The sequence below is a fragment of the Mauremys reevesii genome, linkage group 7, assembly GCF_016161935.1.
Source record: "Mauremys reevesii isolate NIE-2019 linkage group 7, ASM1616193v1, whole genome shotgun sequence".
Taxonomy (NCBI): Eukaryota; Metazoa; Chordata; order Testudines; family Geoemydidae; genus Mauremys; species Mauremys reevesii.
The window spans coordinates 40,680,731-40,707,323 of record NC_052629.1 but is presented as its reverse complement, the minus strand read 5'-3'; the positions used below and the strand labels follow the sequence as shown (position 1 = coordinate 40,707,323).

Here is a 26,593-nt window from a genome sequence, read left to right as displayed (position 1 = left end):
CATGTATATGGCTGATATTTTGGCTGATATACTGCATATTTTAAACCACAGTCAGATATTTATTTAAAAACATACATGTTATTATAGAAATGCACCTACTCTGAAGTTATCGGACAAGAAAGGGCTTTTGAAAGAAACAAAGCATTCCATCCTGTCAGAAACTTTTCCTTGGCCTCTACGCTGAGACTGTCCACAAAGGTGTCCAATCAGTGCCCTTCATGTCAGCAGTTTTCAGATGGTGAAGACGTCTGTTCACTAACAAACTGATTTAGAAGTGAAACATTGTGTCCCACTAGCCAGTTTTCTTTGACATCTAACTTCCAAGTGCAAGTTACTATTTGAGAAATTTGGATTCACACTAGAGATTAGTCAAAATATCTGGAGCAAACAACCCTACACTTCATTGAGGAGAGTGGTTCAGAAGCCAAACTCAAATTTGGATTGAAACTTTGCAGCTGGTCTGTATTTCTATAATAGGCAAGAAACAAAAACAAAAACAAAACCCTCACCACCACCACAACTAACACTGATATGTTCAAAATCTGGATCCAGAGCTGATTTTTGTAGCTTCTTCCCATCATTAATTTATACATCATATTCAAACAGCAATGTGATTTTAAATCAGTAGTAATTTGACTGATTGAAAATAGTATAATTTTAAATGCTTCTGGTGATCAAGGGGAAATTTTTGAAATTGTATTTTTATGATATACTCTCTGAGTTATATCCATTACATTTGTGAAATAAATGAATGGATCTGGTTGAATTATTTATTGTGAGTAATTTATCCAATAAAGTTTACCTTTTTCAGTTCATAAATAAACAATGAACAGGTTGCAACATTTACTATTGGTCAGTGAATAGTTGGGTGAACAGATTTTAGGTTTTAGTTTGTTTGCAGTCTGGCCACTATGCATATATTCATAGAGTGTCACTATGGAAAAATCTTGTGAGGGCTGGCTAGAAAGATAGTGTCACTGATCAAGATGCTGTATGAAGGTTCAAAATACTGACTAAAGACAGAAAGACTGGTGTGCTGTGGGGTTGGATCTTATCACCCATTTTTTCTGTATTGTGATAATTACGGGATGTGAAGAGCAACATCAAAGGAAGATACAGGAATTACAGAGTAGAAGGAATTTTCAGGTGATATTGTTCCGTTGGACACAGATGATACCATGAAAAAAAAAAGGATCAATATCAAACATGGGGTCACCAAAGTAGGATTAAAAATCAGCCAAAAGAAAATGAAAGCCATGATTGTTGAAAGAGGGGTCCACAGTGATGCTGTATATCTGATTGACAGTGAAGAATACAGCATGATTAGTGAGTTTGTTTGTCTTGGAAGCACAATTAATGTTGATGCTCAATCCCTCTAAGGAGGTGAACGCAAGTATTGGGAAGGCAAGTGGTGCTTTTTTGTTACTGGCAAATATTTGAAAAAACAAGGAGATTCACACAAGAACCAAGACAAAGTTAGTGTTATTGTGATACCCACATTTTTGTTATATGCTTCTGAAAATCGGCATATGCTAGATATCCCCAACAGGGAACTTAACGTATTCCATCGGAGATGCTTGTGGAGAATACTTGGTGTGTGTTGATGGGATAAGTTAACTAATGCTGGTGTATTACAAAGGACTAACCAAAATATTGTAGATATAATAATTTGAGAAGGAAGGTGGAAGTGGTTTGGAGATGTGGTATGATGTCAAAAAACAAATTCCTAGACAAGTCCTTAGTGGAAGATAGAAGCAATGGGGAAAACAGATTACATATAAGAAAACCATTGAGAAAAATGTAACTGTCATGGAAACAGACTACAAAGAAGCAAGAACTGTGGCATTAGAGAGAGAGAAAGGTGGAAACACTGAGTTGTCTCATGTGTCACAAGGCACAGAAGCACCTAATCTAATCAAATCTGCATGACCACTGTTAGTCGTTCACTTACTCAGAATGTACGACTGGTCACCTAACTCACTTGTTTATATTTCCTTATTCGATGACCTAAGTGTTTAAAAATAGAAGTCTGTTAATATCCATAAACTGTGATTAAATTGTAATGTTTGAATCTACTGTGCAAATATTTCAAAGCACATTTCACAATGGTGGTGAGAACCACAAAAAGTCTCAGGAAAAAAGGCTGTTTGAATATATGTGAATGGTATGGATCTCAAACAGCCTCAAAGTAAATTGTCAGTTTGCATTCAAAAGAATCATAGAATCATAGGACTGGAAGGGACCTTGAGATGTCATCTAGTCCAGTCCCCTGCATTCATGGTAGGACTAAGTATTATCTAGACCATCCCTGACAGGTATTTGTCTAACCTGCTCTTAAAAATCTCTGGTGATGGAGATTTCACACCCTCCCTAGGCAATTTATTCCAGTGCTTAACCACCCTGACAGTTAGGAAATTTTTCCTAATGTCCAACCAAAACCACCCTTGCTGCAATTTAAGCCCTTTGCTTCTTGTGCTATCCTCAGAGGTTAAGAAGAACAATTCTTCTCCCTCCTCCTTGTAACAAACTTTTATGTACTTGAAAACTGTTATGTTCCCTTTCAGTGTTCTCTTTTCCCGACTAAACAAACACAATTTTTTCAATCTTCCATCATAGGTCATATTTTCTAGACCTTAATAATCATTTTTGTTGCTCTTCTCTGGACTTTCTCCAATTTGTCCACATCTTTCCTGAAATGTGGCACCCAGAATTGGACACAATACTCCAGCTGAGGCCTAATCAGTGCAGAGTAGAGCAGAATAATTACTTCTCGTGTCTTGCTTACAACACTCCTGGCTAATACATCCCAGAATGATGTTTACTTCTTTTGCCTATTTGCACAGACTTTTTGCTGCATTCCCCTTGCTACTGAAGAGAACTATCATCTTCAGCAATGTAAAATTTTGTGTAACCTTAAAATGTAAGATACTGACTTATCCTTAGAGTTCAGCAGTTTATGGAATAGATGGTTTTCAGGGTCTAGAAGTCGCTATGGAGATGTACACAAGAGGAGACTTTTCTGGCTTGAGAGGCTGGTAAAGCAGGTTGAGCCACATAAGGCATCAATCCCAATCTGTACTGCCTCCTCCAGCTAGGAAACCCAAGTTTGCTTTCCATTGTGACCCATTTTTCCTGTGCTGCTAGTTCACAACACCTTCCTCAGACCAAGATCCATAGAAGGGAAGCAGTTCAATGTGAGAATTTAGGCCAAGAGGAGTAAAGAATCAGCATAGAGCCAACATTGCAGGGCAGCAGAGAGATGAACTAGTGGCAGAGAAAAGATAGCCAAGGAACACGCAGTAGGACAGAACTTTCAGATCCTCAGTGTGGGGCTAAGGGAAGGCTAGGAAAGTTGGAGGAGCCTCATTTGATAGGGAAATGAGAGGGTAGACGATCAGAGGACAGAGACATCCGCCCACTGTGGGGGAAGGAGAGGAAAACCAGGACTAAAAAGTTTATTCAATTCCAGTTTCTCAGCAAAGAGTCCTAGGGCTAGCTTATTCCTAATTAGTCCTTATGAAAAAAGTCTTGTAGAATTTAGTAGAAAGTTCCAAACTATCCGAGAATTTTATAGGATGGCTCAAAGACCTACAGAAAGAGTACTGCTGTCCATTAACTTGTACAGCTTTTCAGAGACGTTCTATAGAATACTGTTGGTTATATCCCTGTAAAATTCAAATTCAATAGCTTCCCTAAGGGAGTGCTGTATGTGTCAAAGACTTGATTCAGTTACATAAAGGGATAAGGGAATTACATTATATAGAACTAGTGTACAGGGAGATAGGAGAAGCAGTTTTGTGTGGCTCCAGATTTATTTAAGAATGGCCTGAATTTGTAGATAAGGCTGATTAGAAAGTTGGACGAACATAGCAGAGGTGTGTGACGTCAAGCCCGTGGAATGTTTGGAGGCATTTTATAATGTTCTGTGATTAGCTAGGATAACGTGGAGAGGAGGGGATGATTTCAAAATGAGTGTTAAGCCTCATGCTTAGATATTTGTCATCGTTTTCTCAAGACTGTTTCCCATGCACTTTTCTTGCTATTCTTATCTGTGTGTGTGCGCGCGTGTATGTGTGTGAGAGACAGCACATGTAATTATATGCACTGGAGTTTATGCAAAGGGATTACTTGCAATCAGTGTATACTGCAATTAGCAATCAGTATTGCTAAAGGCTTTAGTGTTTCTTTTTGTTAATACAGAATACTTTGCACATACTTTATTTCTAACATATTGGTATGCCTGGGCCTTATTTATTTATTTCATCTTTGTAAAATGTGCCTAATGCAGTGTTCTGGGCAAATGCACAAACAACAATGCAAAGCAGTGTCTCCACAAAATTCTCTCTTCTTTCTCCCCCGACCCAGCAGCTCACCCTTCCTCACTAAAAAAGCAAGGTAGAACAAAGGGACCTAGCTGAATGACCTGATTATCAATAGACTTGGGCTGTGCTGAAACAAGGTGGGGAAAAGAATTCCACAGCTGAGGACCCTCACCTTGCCTCCAGCTCCCTCATGATTAAACTGGGGGAATGAGGTTGATTGTCTCAGCTGCTTTGGTATCACACAAGGAGAAAGATGGTTTCTAAGGGCCAGATTTTGTAAAGTATTTAGGCACTTAAAAATGCAGATGGGTGCCTAGTGGGGTTTTCAAAAGTGCCTAGGCGCTGATCTCCCTTTGATTTCACAATCTCCCACAGTAATGGAGGGCCATATAAAGACCATTTCAACCTGCCTACATCTTTACATCAGAACCACACAAGATTCTTGGCACTCACAAGCTCTCTCAAGCAAATATGTCCACCCTCTATTTCCTTCAGCAACAGAATTAGATATTGCTACAGAAGATGGTGTTAGATGGTATCTGCATTGCACAATCTTAAATTAGCATTTAAAAAGATAATTATCTTTTAATCTGTTGTACATGGGTTACTTAGACCATGAGTTACCTGCTGTGTTCCTATTGTCCAGATGTGCCTAAGAGCAGGCAAAGTATAATACACTGTTGCAACTAATGTTCTGGCTTGTACCTCTGGCTAAATCTAAAGATTTTTCTGAGAACTTTTACATGCTGGCTGCTAAGCAGTTTAAACTGCTGTTTAGAATGCTTTCTCTTTGGAGTTTCTTATTTATGTTTAATAAAAATTAACTATTCTGTTAAGGATATCCCAAGCAGGTGCCTTGTGAGTCTTCAATGCACAACCAAATGAACTTGCAACACGAGACACGGCTACTGCCTTATCAACAAGGATGCTTACTACATGCAGCACTTCTATACATCCTCACTGCAGAGACTGGCACCAAAGACACTGGCACAGTTTCTCTCACAACCAACACCTGTGACAGCTAAACATGAATCAGTGGAGAGGATGGATACTGATGGAGCCAATGGCAAGAGGAGGGTACTTGGGGCATTTCCAACACTGCTGCCAGTGATAAGAATGAGCAGCAGCAGGTGGTACAAGGATTTGCCATGCCAGAACAGGTCATTTTCTATTTATCCATCTGGCATCCTGTCTCCAAGAAAGGCCAACATCACATACTTCAAAACCTGTCCACCTAACCGTGATACTAGACCACTGTGGGGGAAATGTCATCCTAATCCCAGCTGGTGATCAGTTAATATCTAGAAGCATGAGGATTGATAGCCCCTCATTTTATCCAAGCCAGGGTAATGCAGAAGTTATTCATATCCATATAAATGTCTCATTCATCTTTGAAGCTTACTTAGCTGTTTTCAGCACAGTCATGGAGATTATGGACACAGATTCCTTTGTCCATTATTACAAATCCTTTTTACAGCTTCTTTGGATTCATCCCTGGCATGAGTGTGAGACGCTCCATTTGTTTTGGCAAGAACATTTTTGAAATTTATATATATAATTATATAGGTAACCTTTCTGACAGATATTTTAAACTATCAAAGCTAAAGCAACCTACACATTAAAAATGATTAATAATACACTAAATGACTGTGCTTCCGTGTCTCCTTGCTTGTTAAGCATGTCGTCTGGTATGTCCTTGGCTGTTCTCACATCCCTAAGTCACAAGCATTCAGTCAACTATTGGAAATGAATTTGAGGTGGTCTCAGACGAACTCCACGTGTGCAAGTACATGTCCCTGTAACAAAAGCCTCGATCCCAATCGGTGCTATTTGTGGGTAGTCTCAACAGAAAGGTCAAGACTTGAGTGGATCTGGAGATGAAAGTAACTTTCAACCATGAAAGAGCAAAACTGAGGCAAGGATTGCTAGAGTGTGAGAACTTGTACAGAATTGAATAGCGAGGGTGAGGCAAGTTTGTACTGCTGCTGCTTGTGCTGTACTGATTTTGTAGATAAATGTAGGACGCCCTTCAGACTCTGTCTATTTGGCATCTTTTCCCAACACTAAACTCTCACATAACAGGCCCAATCTTCAGCAATGACTTCAATGGAGCTACGACAATTTAAATTACCTGAGGATCTGCCCCAATATTTTTTTTTAATGCCACAGTGAATAGGGACACTCAAGCACAGCTGGATACATGCATTACATTTGTTGGGTTCTTTCTTGTCGCTCAGGTCAGAAATTAGTGAATGCTAGTAAATTATCTGAGTCACACTGCAAAGTTTGAGTATTCACTTCAGAGGAAACTTTTTCTTTCCCCAATAATCTTTCCTTCTTCCTCAGTTTCTGTCTCTTTCTTTTGTTTTTCCCTGGCCAGTAGGAATTGAAATAATCCCCATGCCTAATTACCAGCCTCAGCAGCAGCTCAGGGGATGATGAAGAGATGAAGGTGGAATCTAAAGTGACAGGAGACAGATGAGACCACGCTTCAATGGAATTTAGGTTAAGAGAGGTGCCCGTTTTTTCCGCCATGCAGTCTGTCTCCACAGAATTGTCTTGGAATCCCTACGGGAGTCTAATGGACCTCTTTACCTCACTCACTGAGCAGGAACTAGCTTCACCTGCTGTCAAGGCACCCACTCCCCATATTATTGTGGGGAATAACATCTGTCAGGAAATACATCAAGCCCTTTGGGATAATTCCAGTCACATGGAAGCTCCTCTTTTCTCCAGAGAACGACAGTGAGCGTTTAGAAGCAAAAACCCCTTGTGGGTAGTATTGCTGAGAAATTCAGCTGTACTACCTACATGATCGTTTGCACAGTGTTATGCCCTGCATTGAGTCTAAGCCTCACAAAGTTTGCATTTTGCCCAAAGACAGTAAAATCATTCATAGCCAAGCCTGAATTGACCTTCAGTCATAAACGACTGTATGCTAACAGCCCAGGAGAGACACAGGTAGCCTCTTCATTATTCTGTTGACAAAGTTACTGCGTATTAACTGTGTATAGATTAGATGCAGAAAATGTTACCAAACCTCTTTGGAAAAACAGAAAAATTCAACAACTAAAATCTGTTATTTTGATCAGAAGAAAATGCAGAGTAGGAAAGCTGAGTGGAAGTAAAAGGGATGAACCAGGGAAAGCTGACTAGAAGGAGCTATATCTCTTAAGAAAAAGGAACTGGATTTCCATGCCCATTTGGAGTGGACGCTGGGTGCAGCAAAACCTGAACTAGATTTCTCTCTTCACCCAGAATGGATTCTCAGTGTATTTCCTAGGAGAAGGGAAAGCCTGAACTAGCTTTCTGTTGCTCCCTGGAATGGACTTTACAAACACATCAGGTGCTCTAACAATTTTGCTGGTACAGATTGTAACTACCATAGTTATTTCTACCTTCCAACTCAAAGTGTGGGTTACAGGGTAATTATAACTTTTGGATCTATGAAGAGTAATTACTATGTACAGTAATCTCTGAGGAACACGTAATGACAGAGTATGGGCAACCTCAAGTTGTCTAAATTACGTTTAGATAAGCATCGCAAAGATTCTTGTTTACCTAAACCTCTTTGGTCTAAACACTGGTCTTCAACAGTGAAAAGTGGCTTTCTCCCATGTTGATAGTGCTTCCAGATCCCCAAATCTTTCTTGTGGTATTTTTATGCTCCTACATCCAGTCCTGGCTCAGCCCAGAAAGTACACGAAAATGAATACGAGACTGTTCCAAAGTCTACTGCAGTCAATGGGAGTTTTTCAAAGCAGATTCACTGATCCTTAATATAACCAAATATGCAGATTACCAAGTAAAGACATAACATTTGCAATCACTAAAATAAACTGTATTATTCCAGGAATGTTTGGATCAGGAGCTAGATTAAAGGCCTGATTCTCCTGTCACTTACACCAAGTTTACATTGGTATATCTTGATTGACTTCAGCAGAGTTGCTTCTGATTTATACCAGTTTTAGTCAGAGGAGAATCAGGCCCCAGAGTCAGTGGGAGCAATTTGGAGCTAAATCAAAGCCCACTTGGGTCCATTACCAGGGTGAGTGATCCAGATCATAGGGAACCCAGACATTAGTGATTCATATCAGTACGCTGAAACTGGGATATATTGAAATTAGATATTTTTGAATTTCCCAACCAGCCAGTCAGATATTATATTTTTCCTGGGTCCAAACCTTTCCATTAGGATCTAGCCCTCTGGTCATCTGAAATAAATGATACACATTTTTGAGCTCCCCCAGTTTTTGGAATGCCTGCTGGAAACTGGATGGTGTCACTGAATTCATCTTCACTTGAAACATTGGCCTTAATTTATGGAGATTCCACCCATTGGTTACTCTAAGGTTTTTGACAGTCTCAGTGAAGTCACTCCAGTCTACATTCTGGGTCCCATCTTTGTCCTGAAGCAAATCACAGCCTCATCTCCAAGGGTACGTCTTCACTACCCACCGTATCGGCGGGTAGCAATCGATTTCTCGGGGATCGATATATCGCGTCTCATCTAGACGCGATATATCGATCCCCGAACGCGCTCATGTAGACTCCGTAACTCCACCAACGCGAACGGTGGTAGCGGAGTCGACATGGGGAGCCGCGGACGTCGATCCCGCGCCGTGAGGACGGTAAGTAATTCGATATCAGATACTTCGACTTCAGCTACGTTATTCACGTAGCTGAAGTTGCGTATCTTAGATCGATTTCCCCCCATAGTGTAGACCTGCCCCAAGACAGGTACCACTCAGGCTAACTACCCCAGGACCAGTCCCATTTAATGGCTACACTGAGTGCAGATTTACCCTTTCATGCAGGAGGTGGTGACAACCTTACAAGTAGAGCTGGCAGTCTAAGCACAGCCAGAGAGGCAAGGAGGGTGTGGGAAACACTAGGATTCCCATGTGCCTGGCAATCAGTTGCTCCATAAAGCTATTAAAAGGATTGGAGGACATCATGATGCCATAAAGTTAGGCAATATTCTTGATCTTCTAATGCCATGGGAAATCATTTACTGGGCAACCTTTTTGATAAAATCTCTTTAAAATACACATAAGTATATGAATCATCAAAGTCTGTCCCACAGGGAATCTGCAAACACGGATGTAAGTACGCACTGAATGTATGCACTGCAAGAGTGGTCTAATTTCTAACCACGTGCCAGCCTTCATGTTTGTGTCCTTCCAAAGTGGAATTGGGAGGTTCTGGTCATAGATGGGAACATCACAGATGCCTCTGGTGTTTTTTGCTCTGTTACCTACAGGGAGTAGGTGGAGCCCTGGATTCAGAACCTGGCTGATGAGAGGAGGAGGAAAGGATTTTTGTAAATGTAAGGGCTAGATTATGCACCCAGGCAGAGCTAGGCACAGGTGGGGAATGGCATAATCAGTTGCCACCTTTCTGGCATGCCATCTCTTCCACCTTGTGCTCTTGCACAGAGGTCTGGCAAAATCACGGTCCTGGTGCAGAAGAGCTAGCAGAATCTAGTGCAGACTGTGGTACTAGATTCCTCAGAGGGCTAGGGAAGGACTATGGCTGAACCCCTAGTCTGCACCCAGCCACCACAGCACAGCCTGTAAATCAGTATCAGAGGGGTAGCCGTGTTAGTCTGGTTCTGTAAAAGCAGCAAAGAATCCTGTGGCACCTTATAGACTAACAGACGTTTTGCAGCATGAGCTTTCGTGGGTGAATACCCACTTCTTCGGATGCAAGTGTCTTGCATCCGAAGAAGTGGGTATTCACCCACGAAAGCTCATGCTGCAAAACGTCTGTTAGTCTATAAGGTGCCACAGGATTCTTTGCTGCTTGTAAATCAGTAGAGGCCACTAAGGCCCATGCTCTCCTAGAGTTCTCAGAGGCACTGGTCCAGATCCTCACATGGTGAAAATCAGCATAGCACCATTAAATCCAATGGCACTACACTACTGTACCCCAGCCAAGGAACTGTCTACCTGCCTCAGGCGTAATGCCGCCAAGACCAGTCACCAGTGAACAATCTTCCCTCCTACAACTCAGGCAGTGGCTTTGAGCCAAAGTCTTGCCCTAAATATATTTTAAAGGCTGCCCATAACGTCTGTCATTGATTGATCTTTAAACCATTTTTTTAAAGTATATATCTTCACAAAAGCTTTGCAATTCATCCTTACCTGAAATGAAACAGGCTTTTATTTCCTTCTGGTTCCCACTCATAATTTTGGCCAAAAATATACCTGCAATAAAAAATCCATAAGTATGTGTGATACTGTGGACAGCCCTTCATTGTGCCCTTCTGCACAGGGGAACGTGACGGTATCAATGATAAGTGTCTAAAAGTGGGTCGAAATTGAATGCTCATTAAAGTGAGGGATGGGAAGCAGTGGTTAGCACCAAACACACGGTGAACGACTGTGTGGAAACTTCCCTAACTAACACAGCCTGATAACATACCTCAGTACTTCGCTGTAGCAACCTTAATTACAGTATTTTATTACCAAGCCCTACAACACAAGTCTTTCAACACACCTCAATTCAGAAATGCAGTGCTCTGTGTTATTTCAGTAATGAACCCAAATATATCTTTACCTATATACCTCAGTGCTATGTCGCACTACCCTTTTCTGTTCCAGCCCTGAGCCTTACATAAGTCTGTCAATACACATAAAGTTCGACTGCACTCGGAGAGAGTCCTCTGAGAATGTCAACCTCTATTTGTGAAAAAAACCATCAGAAACATGAACCTGTTCTTGCCACTGCATTTGAATTGAATGGCTCTTGTGTTGAAGTGTGATGGGGTATCCACCCCGCACAAGGCCTGAAGGGGTAAATTGGGCCAATTAACCAATAGGCTGCTTTACCTGGAGGAAAGCCAGGGCATGCTAGAGCCTAATTGTCTGATGAAGTCCAGTGGGGTCGGGGTGGGGAGGAAGCTGGTAGCAGGGGGGCTTCAGGGAAGTAGTCTGCTGTCAGTCCCTGGGAGTAGGGAGGTGTGTCTGAGGCTATTGCATTCTGTACTCTGTAGTTATTCCCTGGAGGAGGGAGTTTGAGCTGATACACCCAGAGAGGAGGGGAACCAGAAGCTGTAGGAAGGGGTCCAGGGAAGGATCAACAGGATCTGAGAGAAGCACAGCTGCCAGATATAGGTCCCCTGGACTGGAACCCAGAGTAGTGGGCCGGCCCAGGTTCCCCTACCAGCCACTAGGGAAATGGCATCATCAGGGCAGTGTTGGAGAAGACTGCCTGAGACCGTTCTTGCAGAAGGCCTTTGGTACTCCCGAAAGGGGAAGCCACATAGTGACTGAGGGCTGAGTCACAAAGAGGAGGCTGCAGTTCCTGGAACTAAAGCGGGGCTGCAGAGAGAGGAAGAGACAAAGTGATGGAGTGTGACCACTGGAAGAGGTATCAGCATGGCACAACTAATCCTCAGAAATGCGAGGAGGCGGGGCCATCCAGCAGTGAGTAGAGACTCCCATCACAGGAAGACATACATGAATGCAACAAAATACAATACAATGTAAAAGTGCAGTGTGATGGTGCTCTTCCCCAATTATTCCCTGGGTTCTTTTATGGGTATTGTGACAAATGTGGAAATGTTGGTGATATTTTTTATGATTGCTATGCACATCTGAGTTTCTCTCTGTGTGTTATACTCAGTAGATAGCAGTACAAAGGGAAGGAACAAGTTGTTTGACTCACACAGATGCCTGGTTGGAGGCCAGAGTAATTCAGAAACTGAACAGAGCCTACGCACGTGAATGGAGGATCAGACGAAACCCCAAAAGCCAGGATAGTCACACCTAGCGACAAACAGCAAAGAGGAGGAGATTCCTCCCACCCTCCCACCTCTCTGCAGGAAAGCAGAGCAAAGGCCCTGAGCTGGAGGTCAAAGGGCAAAGGTGTCAGGTTGACTGTGTTAAGTGCTGAGCTCTCAAAGACACGGGACTCTGATTTGGGACTACAACAAAGAAATGGCAAAAGGAAGTGAAGATGGTTCCTACAGGATCGTGGCTCAACAGTGCCCTGGATTTGGCTAGTCTGTGCTTTGCCTTAGCTTCTCTATGCTGACCGAACAACTTTCAAATTCTGTATGCCAGGAGACTAATCAATTGTTATCGTATTTTGAAAAGGCTGCCTGGTGTCACTGCGCAGACGCTTACTGAGAGCATTGCTCCCCGAAAGGATAAAGAGCAAGCCTCCTGTCAGAGTCTGGCTTGGTGGGACTCGTTGCAGGGAGCCACAGAGGGAGATGGATTGCTGGCTCCGAAGCCCAGTTCCAGAGTCGTGAAGGCCACAGGCCTGCTCCTGTGGAACTGTGAGGATCCTTGGGGTCCAGCACACTAACACAGTCAACTCTCAAGGGCCTGGTTATAGGTTAGGGCATAGGCTAGATTTTGTGAATCTGTGACAGGTATTTATTACCCCTTGAAAAGAGCACCAAACTTAAACTCCTTGGGCCAGAGGCTCATATATATATATATATATATATATATGTTGCAGCATTTACTCCCTCAGGAGCTAATTTCCTAGGAATGTGAGGCACAGTTATAATAGTGGTCAGTTCAAATGGCCAAATCCAGCTCTCAGTCATGTTGGTGAAAATGTCAAGTCAAGGAGACTAAAAGTCACATGCATCTGACGAAGTGGGTATTCACCCACGAAAGCTCATGCTCCAAAATGTCCGTTAGTCTATAAGGTGCCACAGGACTCTTTGCTGCTTTTACAGATCCAGACTAACACAGCTACCCTCTGATACTTGTCAAGTCAATGGAATTAATTGGATTTACACAGGAATAGGAATGAAGACTTCGGCTGACAGTCCATAAAGACTTGCAACAGTATCATAGGAGTATTCTGGTGGCCTTGAATTTCTGGTTGTACCCATGCCGAGGTGTATTCTAATAGAGCCATACCTTTCTGTGTGAATGTTTGTCATTCCTATTACTGATTTACTGCCACTGGTTCTTCATCATATTAGGGAAAGAGTGTTGTCCAATGAATAGAGAATGGGATTGAGTGTTGTAATTCCTTGGTTCTTTTATTTTGGGATTTGCCACTGATCTGCTGCGATCTTGGGCAAGTTATTTAACATCTCTGTACTTTGATTTGCCCATCACTGCTGGATTAATAATTACCTATCTCACAGAGACATTGAGAGGCTTAATTATGGTATGTCTATACTACCCGCCGGATTGGCGGGTAGTGTTCGATGTATCGGGGATCGATTTATCGCGTCTCATCTAGACGCGATAAATTGATCCACTAATCGATGCCCGTACTCCACCTTGGCAGGAGGAGCAAGCGCAATCGATGGGGGTGCTGCGGCAGTCAACTCACCACTGTGAGGACAGCCAGGTAAGTTGAACTAAGATACTTTGACTTCAGCTATGCAAATAGGGTAGCTGAAGTTGTGTATCTTAGTTTGAACCCCCCCCCCCCACTAGTGTAGCCCAGGCCTTAGTTATCATATGTAAACTGGTATGAGGTCCTCAGATGAAAGATGCAAAATATTTGAGAAGAAACTAATTACAATGCCCAGGACATCCCAGTGTCCTCTTTCCAGACTGAGCTCCTCTTCAGTCTAGTGTCCAAAATCCAGGTTTGGAAAATGTTGGTTTGCCCCTCTCGCATTCTCCACTTGTGGCACCGAAGATGTTAAAGCAGCAAGACTCCTACTAAGGGAACATTTCCTGCTTTGTGCCAGCTTTCTGAAATCCAGCACAAATATGCTGCTAATGACATCTTTCAGAAATGTAATTAGCCCTCATTCACGGTGAGGTGCATTAGGGAGGATTCAGAGACTCAGAGGAGTGGGCTCCACTGGGTGAACACATAGGCTTATGCTTTGAACAGCATTGGGGGCGGGGGGAAGGACAAGGTTCTAATATTACTTAATTACCCCCAAGACATCAGTGGATGTAATTGAGCTTGGAGGGCTAAATGAAGGCTGCATGTGTGATACTGGCAGAGTCTGATGCATTTATAATCACATCACTTTGCAAGGCAAAGTGGGCCCTCGCAGGAGGGGGAAGAAAACGGCCCAGGGAAGAGTCATAAGCCCCCTGAGGATATCCAAGACAACTGTGGCATTTGGGTTCTTTGAGGAAGACATCCCTCTGTCCAGTTTTGCAACTACAGCTTGACAAATGAGGAATGTGGAAGCAGGAGACAAATCTGGGTTAAGGCACCAATATCAGATTAAAGTTCAGCAAACCGAGTGTGATATAGGTGATAATGGAGCACAGACCAGATGGAAAATAAAGTAGCTGCTATACTGCTAGCCTCAGAAAATATCCAGATAGCTGGGAATGAGGATCACACCCAACCGCCATGCGGTGATATAATTCCCAAAAATACTACTGCCATCACAAGGCAAGAATTGCATCAGCATGTTTCCAGGAGCAGCAGGTTTGTATAATTTTTGGTGGTGCCCAGAACAGGTCCAAGTCCCGCCCCCTCACACACACCTGCCTTGTAAGCCATATACAGTCACTCCTCACTTAAAGTCATCCTGGTTAATGTTGTTTTATTGCTATGTTGCTAATCAATTAGAGCAGTGGCTCTCAAACTTTTTTTTCCCACGGACCACTTGAAAATTGCTGAGGGTGTTGGTGGACCACTTAATGATCTTTCCAAATGCTGTTTGTACCGTTAGCTACCCAGGGCCATCCTTAGGCATACGCAGCATACGCAGCTGCCTAGGGCACCATGAAATTTGGGACACCAAATTTCATGGTGCCGTAGGCAGCTGCATGCTGCATAGGCAGCAGCACCAGCCCCGCAACCAGCCCTATCCCCTGGCCACCCCCTCTCTCCATGGGCTGCACCCACGGCAAGGGGCAGGTCCATCCCTAGGAGGGTGTGGGGCCCCAGAAAACTCACTCCACCCCTCTTACCCTTCCCCCCGTTCTGCCCCCATTCCACCTCTTCCCCCAGTGACTCCACACTCACTAGCAGTGGCAGGAAATGGAGAAGCCCAGCCCCAGCCCGCCCTACTCTGTCAGCTCCCAGCCGCGGTGCTCTGCTTCCTGCTGCCAGTGAGTGCGGGGAGGTTGGGGAAAGGATCGTCCCCCACAGTTGCCGGTGGTGGGAAGTGGAGCGATGTAGCCCCAGCCCACTCTGCTTCCCTTGCCCTGGCCCCAGCCGTGTCGCTCAGGGGGTGGGGTAGGGAAAGGTTTCTCCCCGAGTTGCCGGCGGCAGGAAGCGGAGCCCCATAGCTGGGAGCTGGCAGAGTAGAGCTGGCTGGGGCCACGTCGCTCCATTTCCCGCCACTGGTGAGTCAGGGGGGAACCTTTCTCTAACTTCACTCCACTCTCCCGTCCCCCAGCAACATGGCTGGGGCCAGGACAAGGGAAGTGGAGTGGCTGGGGCTGCATCGCTCTGCTTCCTGCCACTGGCGAGTGTGGGGCGTGTCCTTTCACCAACCTCTCCGCACTCACTAGAACGCCATGGCTAGGAGCTGGTGGAGTAGAGTGGGCTGGAGCCGGGCTGCTCCGCTTCCTGCCGCTGCCAGTGAGTGCGGGGGGGGGGTGTGTGTGTGAGATCCCTTCCCCCAAGCCCTGTTCCCCAAGCGACATGGCTTGGGCAGAGCAAGGGAAGCGTAGCAGGCTGCTCCTGGTCCCCTGCTAATCCCCTGGGGGCCTGGGGGGGTGGGGGGGCCCCCCCCCCCAGCCCACAGCTTCTGCTGCCTGCCTTGAGGAGGGGGGGGGGCCCACACCCAGCCACCCCAGGGGGGGGGGGCTGTGTACCCAACCCAAATGCTAGCGTCCTGCTAGTAACTGTAAACTAGCAAAGCAAAAAAAAAAAAAGTAAAAAAAAAAAAAAATAAATAGATTTTTTATTTTTACATAAAACAAAAACAACATACTTTAATTATTTAATAATTCTAATGCAATGGATCTGGCCCTCTCTCCTCCCATGGCAGTCCCCAGCTGGGGAGGGGGAGGGGGGGGGTCTCCCTCTCTCTCCCCTCCCCAGCAGCCCCTGAGCTTGGGCTGGCTGGGAGCTGAGAGAGAAGGAGGTGGTCTCTCTCTCAGTCCAGCCCTCTGGGCCTCTCTCTCTGGCCACCATGCCCCCATATGTCCCCGCACCCCCCCCCCCCCTCCCCCCCCCCCCCCCCCCCCCCCCCCCCCCCCCCCCCCCCCCCCACCCCCCACACCACATGTGCATCTTCTCAGGGTGCCAGGGTCCAGGCACCTGGCCTGGCCTGCGCCACCTCTGGAACTCCACTCCTGCTGTGTTCATGCCCTCATGCTCTCTCATGTGCAGCTGCAGCCACACACACCTTAGAGGCACTGGGACCACCCCACCTGGATGGAGGGGTGGGGGACTGGGTCTGAACGTGGACCTGAGTGAGAACCTCTGTGAGAAGCTGCTTGTAAAGTTTAAGTTAGCTCTGTTTAATGTGTGTTTGTTCAGCAGCACCTGCTTGCCTGCCAGCCAGAAGAGGAGGGAGGCACAGTGGTGGGGCACCAGTGGTGGGGTGTGTGTGGAGCCCCAGCAGCCCCCCCCCAGTTCCAGCCCCAGAGACACAGAGCAGCAGCAGCAGTTGCTGGGCCTGCCAGTGTCCCTCCCCCTGCCTGCTGTGTGCTGCTCCTGCCCTCTGCCCTTGAGCTGCTCCCTGCTCTGCTCTTGCTGCTTGCTGAGGGGTGGGGGGGGGAGGGGGCTGTTCTCCCCTTCCCCCCCCCCCCCTACCCTCCCATCTCCCCACAGAGCAGGGGAAGAGGCAGGGGAGAGAATGAGGAGAGTCTCTCTCTCTCTCTCTGTCTCTGTCTCTGCCCTCCCTCTCCTCCCTCCCCTGCGTGTGAGGCTGCATTAACAATGTGTTAGCCCTTGAGGCTCAGCCAGTGCTAGTTCATCATTTTAAGCAGTAAGGCATTCCTGGGGGACACCCACCCCCCCCGCCCCCCACCCCCCCCCCACCACCCCCCCACCCCCCCCCCCCCCCCACCCCACCCCCCCCGGCCCCCCCCCACCCCACCCCCCCCCCCCCTCCCCCCCCCCCGCCCCCCCCCACCCCCCTCCCCCCCCCCCCCCCCCTCCCCCCCCCCGCCCCCCTCCCACCCCGCCCCCCCCCCCCCCATCAGCTGTTTCGCTCAGCTGCAAATGCTGGGGAGAAGCAGGACGCAGCGGCGCGCTCGTGGAGGAGGCGGAGGTGAGCTGGAGCAGGGGGGCGGGGCCACAGGGAGCTGCTGGTGGGTGCTGAGCACCCACCAGTTTTTTTCTGTGGGTGCTCCAGCCCCAGAGCACCCATGGAGTCGGCACCTATGACCACCTCAACCAAGCTTCACAATCATCATTGCTGTGTACAGTATTAAATTGTTTGTTCAAAATTATACTGTGTGTATATATATAAAATACAGTCTTTTGTCTGTCAAAAAAAAATTCCCTGGAACCTAACCTCCCTGTTTACATTAATTCTTATGGGGAGCCCCCTCCACTTCCCGCCTATACCACACTCACCTCGCACCACTGTCACTGCAGATGCCCTCAGGGCCCCTCTCAGGTACAGGAAGCCCCCTTGTCTCCCCTGCAGGGAAGGGGGGGACTGCCATCACATGTGCACCTCCTCCCCTACTGCTGCCCCTCACTGTAGCCTCACGGGGGTGGGGCTGCCCCTTGTCCAGCATGGGGCAGGAACAGTGACTGCGGGCGGGGGCGGGGAGCTGTGCTGGTGGAAGGTCCCGCTGGAAAATGAAAGGGTCTGTGGCAGAAGGGCAGGCTCAGGGTCAGTCTGCCCTGGCAGTAGTAGATAGGGGGCACTAGGACCCTGCGGCAGCAGTTGATGCAGAGAGACAGTATCCAGCTGCAAGGGAGAGACAGGGACGCTCTGCTCCAGCACCCTGGGGAGGCGCGAGGGGACAGCAAGTGGAGGCTGGGGGACACTCGTGGGAGGCACACAGGGGCGGAAGGCAGGGCCAGGAGAGAGACCCGGCCCTGAACATTGGTTGAGCCAGGTTGGTTGAACTCAACCGAACATTGGTTGAACTCGGCGCCCCTGCATGTTTCTGATGCTGATGCCTATAAGGCATGGAATTTATGGGACTGTAACAATCCAATATGGCTACCGATAAAAGCTACCTCACAGAAATGGTGTGAGATTCCTTAATTAATGTTTATAAAGGGCTTTGAGCTCCTCACATGAAAGGTGCTATTAGAAGAACTAAGTACTGCCCCCCAAAATTAGAGGGTAATGATACTTGGTAGATCTAGAAGGAATTACCAACCATGAGACCAGCAGTTAAGGTTAGGGTGACTGAAACCTTCATGCACTTGCATACACATGGTGGGATATTCAGACATGCCTAAGTGACTTAGCACGTGTCATTTAGGAGCTTCGTCTGGTTGCCTGTATTCTGAGAGTCAAAACCAAATACTCTTGCACAATCATTTGCTTCTTTTCTTAATTTTTTGTAAAGACCTATTTGGGTTGTGGTGGGCCGCCTTGGAAGTATGATATAAAAGACTGATCCACTGAGCCATTTCAGTGTTCAATCCAGATTATATTTGGGGGGCATCTCCAGGTGTTTGAGCATGAACAGGAATCTGAGTGCAACCTGGCCTGCTGCTGTACTGCTATGAATCTCTGAATGCTGTGGGGGGTGGGGAGAATCTTCACTGTGGAACAAAGTCTATGAGGATTTAATGACATGATACCCATTAACATTGGGCTCATGTTGCTAAAACCAAGCACTTAAAATCATTCCTTATATCCTTTTATCTAAAGACCAAAGCATACTCACAGAGCCATTCTAGCCTTGATTTATATACTATACAGAAGGAGACATTAAACTCCAAATGGTTTATGGTAATTAACTCTCATTTAAATATTATAATGGTAACTATTGCTTCCAGTTTTACTCAGCCTGGGAGGGATGGGAGATTTTAAAAGGTTAGTATATTTTCCTGTCTCTCTTGGTCTTCCCATGAAAGTTTTGTTTTAGGCTGTCCCAGAATGAGGATGTTTAATGTCTTAATTGTTTCAGTTCTAATAATTGCTGTGAACCGTCACCACAGGAGAGAAGGTTTTTAAAAAAAATAATGGGAAAATCTGCCTGTGGCACTGACGTATTAGCTGAATACTGCTCTGTTCGGCCTGTTTAAGCACCACAATGGGTGACAAATAGCTATTAACACAGAGCTCCTTGTCACTGGAGAAATGAACACTTTGGAGGCCAGACAGCCTTAGGTGTGAACAAAATACATTATTTTTTTTACCAATTAATCTTCTTTTTCTCATTTTTCATGAAGCTCTAAGGGCTCAGAGACCTATACTGGGGGCAGTGCAGAGCTGCATTGCCCCAAGAAGCATGAGGAAGCATTCTGTAGCTCCTGCTGTGCAAAGGCAGTGAACCGTTTACTACATCCCTTCATGGCGTGCCATTGGCTCCCCTCTGTTGCCAACCAACTCAGCCAGCTTGTGCAAGGGAGAGGGGGGATAGAATCATTGCCTCACTTCTTCCCAGTCTTTTGGGGTATTGGGTCCCCTGGGAAGTATAGAAGGAGAAGTTGCTATACTGCCATCCCGTACCCACCAACCCAAATGAACAGCTTGCAAGTGTGCTCCAACATGGGGATGAAAGGCTTATTTCCTCCTCCTGCACATCTGTGTAATGGCCAACTATGTTACTTCTGCCTTCCCTTTGGTTGGATTCCATCGTGTGTGTGCGTGCAAGTACATGCACACTAAGTGTTTAATAATCTCCACAGCAGCCTGTGTGTGTACATAGTACATGAAGTTATGCGTTTGTGTAAATCTGTGTGTGATGTGCATAATATGCACTGCAGGTGGCAGTATTTACATGTCAGGGCCACCATCTTGGCCTGCATACCAAGGATCTGCCGAGCTTGAGCTAAAGAGCGAGACTCTGCAGCTGGGACTGTAACAGACTCACATCCCATGTGGCTCAGGCACAGAGGGAGATGTGTAACACACTGACCAGGGTTAAATACCACACACACCATTCACAACTACATCTGGGTATGTGCAGAGCTCTGCATACATACTGTGTGTGTGCAATTTATTTGCTTGTGAATGTATGTTAGCTTGTGTGTGTGTGTGTGTATCTCTAGGTGTACTTATTTGCTCTTGTGTATGGACTTTGCACGCCATGTGTGTGTTGAGAATATACAATCTGAATGAGAGCAGTTTATAATATACAGGACCTTTCATCCTGAAGGATCCTAAAGTGTTATCAGAATATGAACTTAATCTGGTGTTTGCTATGGTCCCTTTAATCTGGCTAAGCCAATACAAAGGGATCATATAGCTAGTAGATAACTTTATGCTGGAGAAATTCCCCAGTGGGTATCCCTGGATGACAAAGAGCCAGTGTAGCAACTCTACTCCATTTGCACCAGCTTCCTCAGCACAGGGTGCATGGCCTGGGAAAACGAGGCATAGCTGTGTTCCAGCAATTCCTGGATGCTCCAGTGGCCCAAGAGTGGCCCAAAGCAGCCCCTGGGCAACCCCAGAATAGATGTGCTACAAAGATAAACCATAGTTCGCCCCTCCCTTTCAGGTTCTGGCTGCAGCCAAGCTCTGCTCAGCATGAGACTCGAGCCCTACCTATTTCATGTTATCCATCTCTAAAATGTAGATGGGATCAATATTACGTATATCATTGTTCAGAGGGAAGTGAAAATAATACAATACATCCAATTGAAATGACAGGATGAGTTGTATGTGCACAGAATGGAAATACCGAAGTTGAAGTTTAACTTGACCCATGGCCTGACAACACTTCTCTCATGCCATGGGATAAAGGCCACAAGTGATTAGGACACTTACATCTCATCTGGAAGAATTTGAAGTGTTTCCTCTGGGTCGGGCATCCAAAACCAACTTCCCCTCCCGCTATATTCCTGGACAAGCAGAGAAACTGTCAGTGGACCCTGAAAATGTGGCTGTACTCCCTATGGCATGTTTCCTACTAACAACATAGCATTCAAAACCAGCACAGGAGGCTTACTGTTTAGATCATGTGTGGCTTCTTCACTGCATGGCAATGGTCTCACTCAGGCCTTTCAGTTTAATTTTGTTGCTTCACTCTGTCATAATTTTAGCACATATGGTTTTCCGCAAAGGGATCATCAAGTGACTCCTACGTACGCATGAAAGAACTGCAGCCATTCTAATCCCTCGATGAGAGCCTGTGAGATTTGTGTTTGCATTAAAAAAAGTAAAGACTTTCTACTCCAACAGCTCACCCAAAATATGCATACTAAATAGAATGCTACCTAAAAAGTTGAGCATAATCTTCATCAGAAAGTAGCAATCACTGAATACATCATGAACAATGACATTGGGGAGGGCATTGTTCTTCTTCTGCCCGACAGACCATGCTGAAACACCTGTTTCTCATCTTGAAACCGTTTGTAACTGTCATCACTGAAATCAGTGCTGAAAAAGTGTCATTAAGTCAAGTTATCCCAATTATCCACCTGTTGAGAAAAACATCCAGGAAAAATAGAGGCAAAGGTAGACCTTAGTTAGCACATGTGTACATCAAGAATATTCTTATCCATTTGTCCACTGGAAAATTGCTTGCCATGAGGGAAAACCCCCAGACTACATGCTCGGTACTCTCTTAAATGTTCCCTCCTGGAACAGACATCTTCCAGCTGACACTAAAGACACAGCTGGGTGGCTATAGGCAATTATTAACTGATGAAGTATAGACACTGACACTTTCAATTAATTTTTTTCCTTCTCCTCCTGCAGCTACAACAGCGCAGATCCAACAGAATACTAGCACCTGATTTCTGTCTTCTCCAGCACTGGCACCTCCAGAGGCAGTCTAGCAGAATGTAAGTGTTGATGGCGCTTAGGGTGACTAGCAGGGATTTTGTTTTGTTTTTTTAATGAAACAAGAGAGACCCACCCATCCCAAAATAGCCTGGTGGTTTGGGCAATTATGTGGGATGTGGGAGACATGGGTTCAGGTCTCTGCTCCAAATGAAGCAGAACAGGAATTTGATAGCTTCCTGCTATCAATCCTGTAGCAGATTGCTTTTCACCCCCAGCCCTGCCAGACACACATTGCCCTTCTGAAGACTTTATCCTCCTTATTTAAGCACAGAACAAGCTTGGTTCAGTGTCCGTACTACTTCGGTACATTCCTGTCTTCTGACACCCCCGCTCTTTCCCCCCCCCCACACACATTTATTTCCCTCCTTCACACCCATGTCTTAGACACACATTGCCCTGGAACAATCCAGAAAATCCCCCCTCTCCCTCACTTAGGCAACCACACTAGAGGAATTATGTCCCTCAGATGACCTTGAAGTAGGTATGAAATCCTGAAACTTCAGGAGGCTGAAACATTGCGAAAGGAAAACATTCTGTTCCCTGCTGCATTTCAAGTTTTCCTGATCACCAGAGTAGTGGTCTTGCAAGCAGGAGTTAATCCATTAGTGTGTCTAGTGGGAATATGTGTGTGGTCTCAAGGTCAAGTCTAACATGAGAACATGGGGAAACAAACAGTGAATCTTAGCCGATATCCACAGATCAAGCTCATGCTTTTTTTCAGTAGCCAATAGCTTCTTTATTTAAAAATTTTTCCCCTCATACCCAGCACAATGCGCTCTTTTAACTGAGAATGACAGTGTATCCTTGCCAAGTTTCAGATGTCAGGCATTCTGCCTCTGCCCTGGGTCAAAAAATTGTGGTAAGAATGTTTTTAAACGAGGAAAAGGATGGTTTCCAGTCTCTCTGCCACCAAACTCAACAACAGTCCAAAAAACTGTTGAAGCTAACAACACAGAAACACACCTCCAGAGACAAAGAATGGAAAGTTTCATCCCCAAAAGGTAAAGCCTGTTGTAAAGTGAACATCTGATTTATAATTGCAACTACTTTGCAACCTTAACTGTAGTAGATGTAGTGACCACTGTAGTAATTTTCAGTGAGTTCTTTCTTTACAGATTTTACTACTAACTATTAACAATGAGACTAGTCCACACTTGTACAGCACCTTTCATCTAACGTTCTCCCACAATCCCTGTGAAGTAAATAATACAAAGGGGTGCTAGTCCTTGTACAGTTAAGGCTGTAGCTAGCTTCTCGTTCTATACCCAGTTTTCATTTAGCCCTGCCATCCACAGCTTTACCAGAAACAGACTGATACAAGCACAGCTCATTCCAAGGTCAGATTTTTCTAGAAAGTCACACAGCTCACAGGAGCTTCACTTAAAAACTTCCATCCTTCACTTTTCATAGATTTGCAAAAAACTTCCTTGCTTCATCACATGCCCAAAACAGATTAATTTAGGGCTTGTCTACCCCAGGGATTTTAGTGCACAATGCAGCTAAACCAGTGCAAATCCCTAGTGAAGATGGGGCTGCATGGATGCAAACTAATTAGAGGTCATATGGCTTACCCCAGTTGAATGCACTCTTGTTTACACTAATGAAGTATGTCTATGCGCGGAGATTGTGCTAGTGCAACAACTCCACTGTAGACAAGGCCATGGAAACATCAATTTTCACTCCTGCAGGTGTGACTAATGAGTATAAATCCCTTTGATAGGTTTTGAGGGCTGCATTATAGGGACTGTGGAACTTTTGAAGGTGTTACCATGAGAATCCAAAACTTGTGTATATTTTGACATGTAAAAGTGTGTATTGAACATATACACAAACACAGCAGTTTCATAGTTTGATAGAACATGCATTAGGACTGGTCAAAAATCGTTTGTCTAAATTGATGTCCTATGGAAAATTAGGTTTTGACACAATGATTTTTTTTTCCATAAAACATATCTACTTCCTATGGAAAATTTTGAGCTTCCATTGACAAGTTTTGAGCCCCAAACTCCCAGTTTTTGACCATTTTCCACATGCATCAATCTGATGCACACTTTGTCAAGAGTGCATGGCCCCATGGATGCTTTGCAAAATGTGCAGAGCACAGATGCAGACAGCTACACTGGAGGAAATGCATGACCAGGAAGCACATCTGTCCAGTGGGAATTGTCTGGGAAGAGTAAAAGAGAGAAAGTCACAAAGGGTTTGGTATGAGAAATAGGAGGGAAGAAGCGACAAGTAGAGGTTGAAGGATGTCTAGGAAAGAAGAAGTCCATGCCTGAGCAACTTGCAATGGTCTTTAGGGGCTCCTGTCTCTCAGAAATTCATAAGCCTAAGAGAAAATCTTTGTTAGTCTGGAGTTAAAAATGAAAGAATCTGTCACTTTCTTTATTTAAAAAAGCTTTAAGAGAACATAGGACTTGGTAGTTTTTTCAGAAAACAAAAATGTTAGAAAGCCTTGAAATTGCACATTAGGGTTCCACTTTTCAGAAACACACAAACCATTCATGCAGGTAATGTAACCCAAACAACCCTAACTCTGCCTCATATAGCACCATTCTATGAACAACCAGAAGCTCTGAGAGAGTCTTATCTATCCGCAAACACACCCCTAGGAAAAAGGCCTGCAGAATGTTACAGGAAATCAACCAATAGGCTTCTATAGAAATTGAACTGGGATCTAGAGAAATTATTCTAAGAAATAATTCTATTTAATAGAGAACGTTTTTTTAATATGCCATCCTATAGAATTTAATACAAAATACATACCTCAATTATAGAATTCTATAGGTTGATCTAAACATTCCATAGAAAATATATCACTATTAAATTATAAAAGGCTTTCTCAAAAAAGTTTCATAAAAGATCACTGAAATGTTCACACACTTTTTTTTTTTTTTTTTAAGCAGCCCTGGCCCAACTTTTGAGTGCAAGTTGGCTCAATGTTAAGTAAAATGGGAGCCAAATTTATGGTTTTACATCAAAACAATGTAAAATTCACAGCAGTGAGATTTTAGGGCTTGAAATTCAAAGCAAAACTCAAGGAATGAGAATCAAAGGAAACAGCCATGCAAGCCTCTAAGGGGTAAATCCCCCAAGTTTTGCATAGTGCTAGTGGTGACACCTGCTAGTTCTCTGTGTATGGCTTACTTCTGTGATCTATTTTTCAGGACTTCCCACAAAACATCACTGCTGGGCTGAGGCTGCAAATCAGAACAACAAACAGTAGATGGACAGAAGGTTGTTCTTTAAAAAAGGAGTTACTGTTGTTAGTAAATATGTAGATTGCCAGAAAAAGCCCTTTCCATGGAATGTGTTCTGTCTTCCCCACTGCTGTACTAACCTGCATCTCCTGTCTTATAGTCAGTCGCCTAGAACGGCGTTGTGCCCGTTACCACGGATTGAGGGCTACGCCATAGCAAACTCCAACCAGATGGTCTGGACATGCCTGAGCTGAAGAAATATTTTGTAATAAAATGACTATCCCAGAATTAACTTTAAAAAAAGCACTTAATACCTGTACTAAGCAGCCAGTCTGCAGCAGCCGGGCCATGAACACTCATGCTCTCCACACACAAATACCACTGAAGGGTTTCTTTTCTTACAATGTATAGTGTCACAGTGATCACTAAGATGCTTTTTGGAACTTCTCCAACCTCTGGGCAAAAATAAAGAGCAGCCAGACCTTGTCTCAATTTACCTTCCGAGAAGCCTCAAAAGGCAAAGTTTATCTGTCTATCTAATCACATATCTCCCTCCCCCGACCACCATAGTATCTGGTTGTGATTGACATGAATGTGATAGGCTTGACCTACTCTCTAATGACTATTTGTGCACAGTGGAAAAAAATAATACTGCACAACTGGACATGACTGCCCAGGAGACCCACAATAGCACTAGTTAGGACTAAGGCATACTGGCAAAGTTATGAATCTAGGAGTGGAATAGCAGTGAGTCCTGCAGGTGTATAGACAGCTCTGTGGAGAAGTCTCTGGACCAGAAGAGCAAATTGTGACCCAAGTCATGGTAAATATGCGAAGGATAGAGGCGGGATAGCCCAAATGAAACAGTATCAGAGGGGTAGCCATGTTAGTCTGGATCTGTAAAAGCAGCAAAGAGTCCTGTGGCACCTTATAGACTAACAGACATATTGGAGCATGAGCTTTCGTGGGTGAATACATGCATCCGACGAAGTGGGTATTCACCCACGAAAGCTCATGCTCCAATACATCTGTTAGTCTATAAGGTGCCACAGGACTCTTTGCTGCTTTTACAAATGAAACAGGGTGCTGCAGCTCAAGACTGAGATGCCTTGATAACACTGCACATGCACATGGGATAAGCTTGCACATCTGCTTGCACTCTAGCTGATTCTATGAGCCCCTTGCTTTTATAAGCACTGAGAGCCCTAGCTCTCCATTGCTTTGTCCCTTGTGTATTCATCTGAATTAGAGTGCAAAGTGGGTGTAAAATGCAACCGCTGGGAATGGGT

At 45.0% G+C, this 26,593-nt stretch overlaps 1 long non-coding RNA gene across 2 annotated transcripts; it reads left to right on the top strand.

The window, feature by feature from the left end:
* The first annotated feature begins 1,210 nt into the window (after nucleotides 1-1,210).
* On the top strand, nucleotides 1,211-25,646 carry LOC120369344. Of its 2 annotated transcripts, none has more exons than XR_005583090.1 (5): nucleotides 1,211-1,326; nucleotides 22,018-22,103; nucleotides 22,923-23,105; nucleotides 25,272-25,341; nucleotides 25,465-25,646. It is a non-coding gene; the product is annotated as an uncharacterized LOC120369344 (long non-coding RNA). The 2 variants fall into 2 exon arrangements; XR_005583089.1 differs by having other exon boundaries at nucleotides 22,917-23,105.
* Nucleotides 25,647-26,593: the final 947 nt, after the last annotated feature.